The sequence below is a fragment of the Salvelinus sp. IW2-2015 genome, linkage group LG17 (assembly GCF_002910315.2).
Source record: "Salvelinus sp. IW2-2015 linkage group LG17, ASM291031v2, whole genome shotgun sequence".
In the NCBI taxonomy this organism is placed as follows: Eukaryota; Metazoa; Chordata; class Actinopteri; order Salmoniformes; family Salmonidae; genus Salvelinus; species Salvelinus sp. IW2-2015.
This window is the reverse complement of record NC_036857.1, coordinates 2687646-2697159: the sequence shown is the minus strand read 5'-3', so window position 1 is coordinate 2697159 and position 9514 is coordinate 2687646. Positions and strand designations below refer to the sequence as shown.

Sequence of the window (9514 nt, the reverse complement as noted above, 5' to 3'; positions counted from 1 at the left end):
TCTTGTCCAAGAATTATCTATTTGTATTGTACTGTTCATGCACCTCTATCGACGATAGCATCACCTTTATCGTTTTTATTGCTATTTCTCTACTAGGTGTGACAACAGTGCGAGAACGTGAATGACGAGGACTTTGCACGATGACTGCCTTTTTCTACTAAGATCTTTCCTCCACTCGCTTTACTATGTGAAGTTTCTCTGTCTTCGCGTTGCTCTGTGAGCGGTCCTGCTTGTGTAGCACTGTCTTCTATTCTACTAATTTATGCGGCTGACCCTTTCTGCCGTACTGCTAACTGCGTCGGCAGGATATGCACACTACTCGATTTCATCTTTCGTCTTGCACTGATCTTCATAAGCTTTAACATGACAGTATATGGCATAGTACGGATAACTTGTACAGGGGTTCTCTATTCTTACATACTTCTCCTCTTTTGCCGATAGATCTTACAAATCTGTGTTATGCAGTGTTTTATCGCTCTCTCGTTCTAGAAGCCATTCTTCTTTTCTTTTCTTCTCTCTTATTCCTTCTTGGACATTTCGCTCCTGTCCTATTATTGCTCTAGCTAGAGGTGTTTAGTTTCATTGTTCGGACAAACTGAAATATTGTGCTCAGCATCAGTTCTCTTCTATCTAGTGTCGATGCGCTTGTCACCACTTTCGCCTGTCTGACCACTGGTTAACCCTGGTCGATCTGACCTTCTCTTTCTGCTCTCTGTTGGTTTAGGATGTCCTTCTTTGTAGAGGTGATCATTTCATTTGCCCCGCTGATGTCTCTGATGAACCCTGCTTCGAGCAGTGTTCCTATAATGACAGATCTTACTCTCTCTCGATACTTTTCATCTTCTCGGGTTTCTCTTCATGCACTTACCCCTCCTCTCGTTATGTCTCCTACTGGAACACATCGCTCCCTGCTTGCTCGCTTCTCTCTCTTCGTGGCCTGTATCCCCTAGGGAGTGCAGTTTCCCTCCGAACTCGTGCAATATCTTGGTTGCGAGCCCCAAATGATGTTCATTGTGTGTTTTGTCTCTATTGTTTGACTGTCTTAGACTTACTTTTGCAAATCCAAGTCGTTGTCTGTCATGTTGCTTTTTGTGGAAGTAGAGGCTAGTGCTGGCTACTTCTGGCCTAAGCCTAGTAATGTGGTACTGATTATAGTGTGTCCTTTCGTGGAGGTGTCCTCCTTCTGAAGATTTTTTTCTCTCCACTGGTAACTCCTCGGAGCTTCTTTCAGCTTGACTATTTCAGTTTCTTTCTGGTTCGCCTGCCACACTGCGACATCTACGGTACAGTTTCTCGCAACGTATTTCCTGGAGTTGGAGCAGGGAGGCGCGCAAGCAATCGTCCGACTTCAATGTCTGATTAAACAGACTATAGATGCATGCGGTTTCTCACTCTATTCTTTTTAATGTTAAAATCTGGTAGTGAGTTCGTCTATGCTTTCTGTTGTCTCTCTAATTCTATTTAATTTCTGTGGCCATTTCAATAGATGGATTTGATGTGAAACGGTACTCTGATATGGGGTGGTTTTGTGAAATTTATCTTTGTCGATACAGCCAATGTCTCCTCTCTATTTCTTGCCTTTTTCCGTTGTTGTTGAGATTTAGCGCTATTTGTGCTTCTGCCAAATAGATTTTTACAAAAGACCCTATCATTAACGCCTTAACACAATCCTGTTAATGGCTTAACATGATATTTTCAGTGTTTTCAAGACCTTAGAGTGGAGATGCTTTCAGGTTTGCGTTGAGCATTTGCCTAATCTCTCGGACGCATTGTTTGATTGTTTCTGGTTAAACTCGCTAGCTCTTCATCTCAGTCTGTGCATTTTACTATCATGCTTAGCGTGAACGTCTCCGAAATGATTATTGCATTGCTTGAACGATCTACAGTCAACGCCTTCTTAGTGAATCCTTTTGGCAGTAACCGAGCGTGCCACATTTGAGTAGTCCTATATTTCGGAGCCCACTTATTTTCATAGGCGTGCGACTTATGTCTCTCGTCTGTACGTGGAGAAGTCGTACAGATCTGATTCATATCGTGTTTATAATTGTGTGAGATTTGTTTGGTTGTCTTTGTCATGGTAGTGAGGAGAGATGTGGTGGGGTAGACAGTGGCATGGATGCATATGCATACACTACTGTTGAAGAGGGTACCAGAATGATTTAGAACGAGGGGATGTAAATAAGAAGAGTTATGCTGATAAAATTGTAGCGTACGGGAGTGGGAGTCAATGCATGCGGAGTAGAGAGAGATATGTCTGGAAAGTGCTCCTATTGCTACGGATCTTGAAGAGAGGTCATTGTAGGAGTTTAGAGGTTTGACGAGAGAAAGAATTCCGTCAAGATCTTCACAGTGCTCCTCCGAGACTCGCAACCTAACTTAACTGCGGTCAATTGGATGAGCTGAGTTGCGCGAGAGGATATCGAGTGAGAGCGGTACAAAGGTCGTCAATGACATCCTGTAAATGCTCTGATGGAGTCGGAGGTACAACGGCTGAATGAGAGTAGGGACTCTTTCAAGAGCGGTCATTACTGTTGCGGAAGAGAGGAATAGCGTTTCAAGGAGGAAAGAGTTTGTAAGTGAAGAAGCGTCAGATTTCTGTGTATCCCATGTTGACCTTTAAATCGGTGGATGATTGGATTAGTAGAAAATGTATTGCTGTGTGGCACATAAACACTCAATTGTAATGGGAAAGCAGTCAGGCATAGAAAGAGTAACTCCATAAAGTAGAGGTCCGCGCCATAGCAGAGACGAGATTCACATAGTAACAGAGTGAGGAAAGATCATTAGTAGAAAAGGCAGTCATCTGTGGCAACAGTTCCTCGTCATTCACGTTCTCCACTGTTGTCACACCTTGGAACAAAAGTGGTAGTCGAAGGGATCGGTGGACATCAAATAACATGTATGGAAGTCGAACAAGAGAACACCCTGTCCAAAAGGCTTGGAAATTGGAGAACTCTGAACACGATAAACTTCTAACACAAAAGCATGATTTGATTCTTCATGATGTATTGAGAAAACATATGGCCCAAGAGTTACCAGAATTTATTTTATTTTTAGGGATTTACTTACTTGATTACAGTACGTACTATTTTAAACGTTGTTGTAGCACTGTGAACATATTTAATCTAGAATGTAGATTAAAATAATCAACATGACAAGCTTCTATATCTTATATGAATTTGGTTGTATTGTTGTAGACTTACTATGCATGTCAATGTAGGCGTTGTCAACAATCTGCGCTCTTGCCTTTTTGTTAGAGAGAGAGAACGCTTTGGTTTGTAAACAAAAATATCGCCCAAATAGAGGGAGCGTCTCTTCTGATTCAGAATAACCTGTTTATCCTCCTAAGTTCCTCTATGCATAATGTATACAGAATGTGAATCACATAGATCATATCACACTGTAGTGCCTGGTGAGCGTTGAAGAGCACAAGCATTCATTGAGGTGGTCCAGTTTGTGACCCTGTCCTAAATCATGTCTACACTTCAGAGGGGTTCATCTGCGTCGTATGTCATCCTCCTTTCACAACAAAGTGTGGGTGAGAAGTTGGGCAACGTCTTGTAGTTAATTCATTACAGTAGTAGCGAGATGATCTTTCACTTCATTCTAGGGACTCCATGACACCACAGCATTTTGAATTGTTGTGATAATAATTTCACTAGATTCTTATTAGCTTCTGCAAATCTTTTTTAAAAAATAGAAAACACACATTGTCACAATGTGACACCCACAGTGCACATTCAGAACGTAAATCTATTTTTGTTTAGCTATGACTGTATTCTACACCTACTCATTTCATTCAAGGGTTTTTCTTTATTTTACTATTTTCTTCACGTTGTAGAAATATAGTGAAGACATCTCAAAAACTATGAAATAACACATATGGAATCATGTAGTAACAAAAAAGTGTTGATCAAATTAAAATATTATTGAGAATTCATTCAAGCAGCAGGCTTTTGCCTTGATGACAGCTTTACACACTCTTGGCTATATCTCAACACGCTTCAACTGGAGGGCTTGTTCCAATTAGTCATGGAAGGAGTTCCCTAACATATGCTGACGCCACTTGTTTGGGCTGCTACTTTCCTTTCACTTTGCGGTACAAGCTGCTCCTAACATTACTAGTGGTTGAAGGTTCGGGTGATTGTGAGAGCCTGGTCATTGATTGCAGACACATCCCTCCACTCTCCTTTTGGTCAAATTAGCCTTACACGGCCTGGAGGTGTGTTGGATCATCTGTTCCTGTTGAAAACAAATGATTATATGCAATGGACAGTCTGGGCTTCACTACTGAGGAGAAGTACAGCTGCTATAAAATAGTGGGGTCCATCATGCACTTTGGCAACACGAAGTTCAAGAAGGTTCGGAGAGAGGAGCAAGCAATCAGTCCGACTTCATGTCTGATTAAACAGACTATAGTGCATCGTTTACTCTATAATGTTAACATCCTGAGTATGATTGTCAACCTGAGCATTCCTATTCTTTAAACTGGAATACATTACCRTTATGATAGGGTTTTTGTAAAACTATTTTGCAAACACAATGTCAATATGAAACACCACCCAATCAGTGAAGSCTGGTGGGAGGAGCTACAGGAGGACGTGCTCATTRTAATGGCTGGAATGGAATGAATGGAACGGGGTCAAACGTGGTTTCCAAGTTGATGCATTTGATACCGTTMCATTTATTCCATTACAGCCATTACAATGAGCCCGTCCTCCTATAGATCCGCCCACCAGCCTCCTCTTCACCTTATACATATAGTGTATGCATGTGCTTTGGTMTTCAGGTGCGGACAAGGCCTCCTACCTGATGGGGATCAATTCAGGTGACCTCACCAAAGGTCTGCTSCACCCTCGGGTCAAAGTGTGTAACGAGTACGTCGTCAAGGGCCAGACTGTTGAGCAGGTGAGCTCTCTTCTTCTCTCTCTGTAGAACAACTATAGAAAAACTATAGAATTGGGGCGGCACRTAGCCTAGTGGTTAGAGCGTTGGGCCAGTAACCGAAATGTGCTGAATCAAATCCCTGAGCTGACAAGGAAAAAATTGTTCTGCCCCTGAACAAGGCAGTTAACCCACTGTTCCCCGGTAGGCTGTCATTGTAAATAAGAATTTGTTCTTAACTGACTTTCCTAGTTAAATAAAGGTTACATACATTTTTTATTTATTTTTTAAATAAGTTGACTTCAAGCTAATATTATCCACATTGCCAATATTGTTTTCTGAGCAAAGTCAGTGATTTACTGTAACAGCTATATGTTCCCTTTTTTTAGGTGAACTACTCAGTTTGGAGCTCTAGCCAAATCCACCTACGACCGCATGTTCAACTGGATGATGAGCCGGATCAACAAGAGCCTCTACACGGCCCTGCCCAACCAGCCGGATCAACAAGAGCCTCTACATGGCCCTGCCAAGCCCGCGGATCAACAAGACCTCTACATGGCCCTGCCAAGACAGCCGGATCAACAAGAGCCTCTACACGTCTGCCAAGACAGCCGGATCAACAAGAGCCTCTACATGGCTCTGCCAACAGCCGGATCAACAAGAGCCTCTACATGGCCTGCCAAGACCACAGCGGATCAACAAGACCTCTACACGCCCCTCCAAGACACCGGATCAACAAAAGCCTCACATGGCGTCGCCAAACAGCCGGATTCAACAAGAACAGCCTCTAACACGGCCCCTGCCAAGACAGCCGGATCAACAAGAGCCTCTACACGCCTGCCAAGACAGCCGGTCAACAAAGCTCTACACAAGCCCTGCCAAGACAGCCGGATCAACAAGAGCCTCTACATGGCCCTACCAAGACAGTTCTTCGTCGGTCTATTGAACATTGAAGGGTTTCTGATCTTCGAGGTAGGCCTACACATTGCCTCTAACAAAATTTTGCATTTTATATTGTCTTTTTCCTGACTGTTTCAGCTCATAAACCTCTCCTTCTTTTCAACCCTCCTTCTCTCTATCTCTCCATGCTCCACTCAGGTTCAACAACTTTGAGCAGCTGTGCATAAGCTTCCCCAACGAGAAACTGCAACAGTATTTCAACCACCACATGTTCATCCTGGAGCTGGTGGAGTATAAGAGGGAGGGTATTGACTGGACCTTCATCGACTTTGGCTTGGATCTACAAACCTGTATCAACCTCATAGAGAAGGTGTGTGTCTGTTGTYTCAGCCATTCAAATAAGGGGCTAGAGCAGAGGGACCGGTACATTTAGCCTGTGAAGAGTGGTTTGATTTCTGTGTGATTTACTCTCGTTTGTTTCCTGCAGTCCATGGGCATACAGTATACTGTTCATCCTGGAGGAAGAATGCAAGTTTCAAAAGGCCACTGATGTCAGCTTTAAGACCAAGCTGTATGACAACCATGTGGGCAAGTCTCCCAACTTSATCAAGCCACGGCTCTGACAAGAAACGTAAATACGAGACCCACTCTGAGCTGGTGCACTACGTTGGAGTGGTAAGTGCTCCAGTCTGTTTATTTGAAACATTTGCTCCCTTTTTAACAGTTAAAACATGTGGTCTTCATGACACTTGATATTAATCAATGTTAAAGGTATTATTTCTCACCATTGACCCATCCTCTCCCGTCACCCATCTCCAGGTACGGTACAACATCAGAGGATGGCTGGACAAAAACAGAGACCCCTTAGATGAGACAATAGTCACCTGCTTACAGGGATCATTTAATAAACTGTTGGCATGCCTTTTAGAGAACTTTAGCAGTAGCGATGCAGCTATTGACAGTGACACAACTTTACATTTTTTAAAGTGAAACTACACTAAATAKGGAAATGAAGTCATCGTGATCTACAGTTTGACTGTTCAGCTGCTGATTCAAAAGACAGAGTCCAAAGAGAAGAGGAAGAGAAAGGGGCGTCCTTCCAGACCGTGTCACAGCTTCACAAGGTGTGTAAGAGTGACGTAGAGACAGGCTGGCATTACCAGAGTGTCTCTAGGTGTCGGAGTTGTGTGGTTTAGTAGAGATCAGAAGAGGATTATTTAGAGGTGCTCTGTTTGTTTTTCCTGAGTCACGATGACCTGCCTTGAGTTGAGAGGGAGGTAGTTAAGACTTGCAGTGATGTTTAGGTAACTCAGCTCATGAACATCACTTTAAGTCTGTGCTACCTCCACTCTTTCATGCCTCTGACTGAGGACAAGGATGAGGTAAGATTGCCTCTTTCAGTCATCTTTGTCCCAGGAGGCATGGACCCATTCCAGGTCCTTCAGCAGTTACGGTGTAAYGGAGTACTGGAGGGAATTCCGTATCTGCAGGAAGGGCTTCCCCAACCGGATCCTCTATGCAGAGTTCAAACTACGATGGGCATAGTACCTCTGTAACACATACAGTATACATGTAGAACTTTGAAAACACAGAGACACAAACACGTGTACCATCTTATTATCAAAATGGCAATAATGTGAAGAATCAAGGACTTACTTACGTGTTCCCTGCTGTGTGTGCTATCCTGTGCAGGTATCGTATCCTGAACCCCATGGCTATCCCTGAGGAATCCTTTCTGGACAGCAGGAAGGCTGTGGAGAAGCTGCTGAGATCACAGGACATTGACCACACCCAGTACAAGTTTGGAATGAATCACCAAGGTGGGTACTGTATGACTGGTACTGGTGCACCTGAATGAGTTTGGAGCTGGATTCTTGTGTTTTGAGATCTCATCTCCAGTTGTGCCTGGTGTTGTGGCTGAAGCTTAAAGCATATGGCCACTCCTCATCGGTTGTCGTAATGTTTGGGACAGACTTACTTGTCAGTATGTGTCTCAGAGCATTTCGTATTATTCTGTACGTAGATCCAGGACAATCCATTTAGTATGATATATTACATTTCGTATGGTAGGTAATATTTTGTGTCCAACACCCATTTCGTATGATATGTTATGAATTACAATTCATATATGTAACGAATTTGCAAAACGTACAATATGTTAAGAATATCGCAAAACGTACGATATGTTACAAATTCTATTTAGGTGGGGAAATAATGAAACATATATATGCCTGATTGATTGGGGATAATGTGTGTATTAGTAGAGCTTTTTAGAAATGTGCTGTAAAGCAGTAGACTATAAAAGGTAGCTAGAGAAGCTTTGTCCTATGGCTTTCCACCCTTACATGTCCCTGTCATGTGTCCAATGAACTGGTCAGTCAACGGGTGGGCGTGGTCTAGATCCCTCCCACCCCTCTTTGTTCTAAATTAGATCTGTGTGTGCCCTGCTTACCAAATATGGCCTGGTGGGCGCAGGCCATTGTCTCATTTGCTTTACAATAGTGGGTGCTGGGAGACAGCAAGCATGCTGGCCGGGGGAAGTAAATCAATAGTGAATCACTGGCAAGGCAAGACAGGAGACACACTGTGGGTCAGGTAGAGGGTATTTTATTATGTGAAACTCCAGCCCTCTGTGAAACCAGAGGACTTAATCCCTTATTACCTGGCCAGTTATTCCAGCTATGTGGAGGCTCTGAACTCCAGGCTCCATGGACAAAGGGGACCAGGGAGAAGGGGTTATTATTAATACGGGGCTGGAGGACATGACAGGTGCTGTTCTTTAAGGGCCATGTGTCAACCCCTCCTGTTTTAGTAAGTGCCAGTTAGCGCCCGGAGGTTACAACAGGCTATTTCCACCAGGACCACACACACACAGCACACACACATTGTCACACACACAACACACACACACACACACACACACACAGTAAAGCAAGCAAGTTCTGACACGCTCACCACACACATACTTCACGCATGCCATGTACATACCGACAAACTTGGGGGCACAAACTTGGGGGCAAATACACACACTAACAAAACACTCACACACAATTCGCATAGAAAACACTACTAAAAACTGTTTTGGGTTTGGCCTGAAAACTCAAAATACAGAGCCGTCCCAGTGGAACCGCTTCACGTGTGATCTTTATTTCTCCTCCAACATCTTGCGTCTCTCCAGACTCATGAGTTGGCCCTGCCGCATGGCGAGGATCTGACAGCCTCTCATGGGGTGGCAGGTAGCCTAGTGGTTAGAGCGTTGGGCCAGTAACTAAAAGGTTGCTGGATTGAATCCCTGAGCTGACAAGGTAAAAATCTGTCGTTCTGCCCCTGAACAAGGCAGATAACCCACTGTTCCCCAGTAGGCCGTCATTGTAAATAAGAATTTGTTCTTARCTACCTTGCCTAGTTAAATACAAAAAAATGTCCCCCAATAGCTCTGCCCAGGAGGACACACAACCTGGTTTCAGAGCATTTAGCATTTCTGTACGGAAATCCAAGTCACTCCGTATGGTATGGTTACATAAAATAAATAAATTAAGGCAAAAACATGAACATTAGTCCCAAATGTCATTCCTTTTTAAATTCAGACCTTAGTGCACAAAAACCATTCTCCTCTTTTCACCCATGAATAGAGATTAATCCAGTAAAACATCTTGGCGTTTACAGTGGTGAAGAACTGGCCCTGCTTTTCTTCAAGCTCAGGCCTCTCCTGAGGAGCGCCACGGCAGAG

At 43.5% G+C, this 9514-nt stretch overlaps 1 long non-coding RNA gene across 2 annotated transcripts; it reads left to right on the top strand.

The window, feature by feature from the left end:
• Positions 1–5761: 5761 nt before the first annotated feature.
• LOC111976838 (uncharacterized) lies at positions 5762–9514 on the top strand. 2 transcript variants are annotated; one of them, XR_011481244.1, is made up of 6 exons: positions 5762–5856; positions 5983–6154; positions 6272–6459; positions 6604–6908; positions 7477–7604; positions 9451–9514. It is a non-coding gene; the product is annotated as an uncharacterized lncRNA (long non-coding RNA). The 2 variants fall into 2 exon arrangements; XR_011481243.1 differs by having other exon boundaries at positions 5983–6459.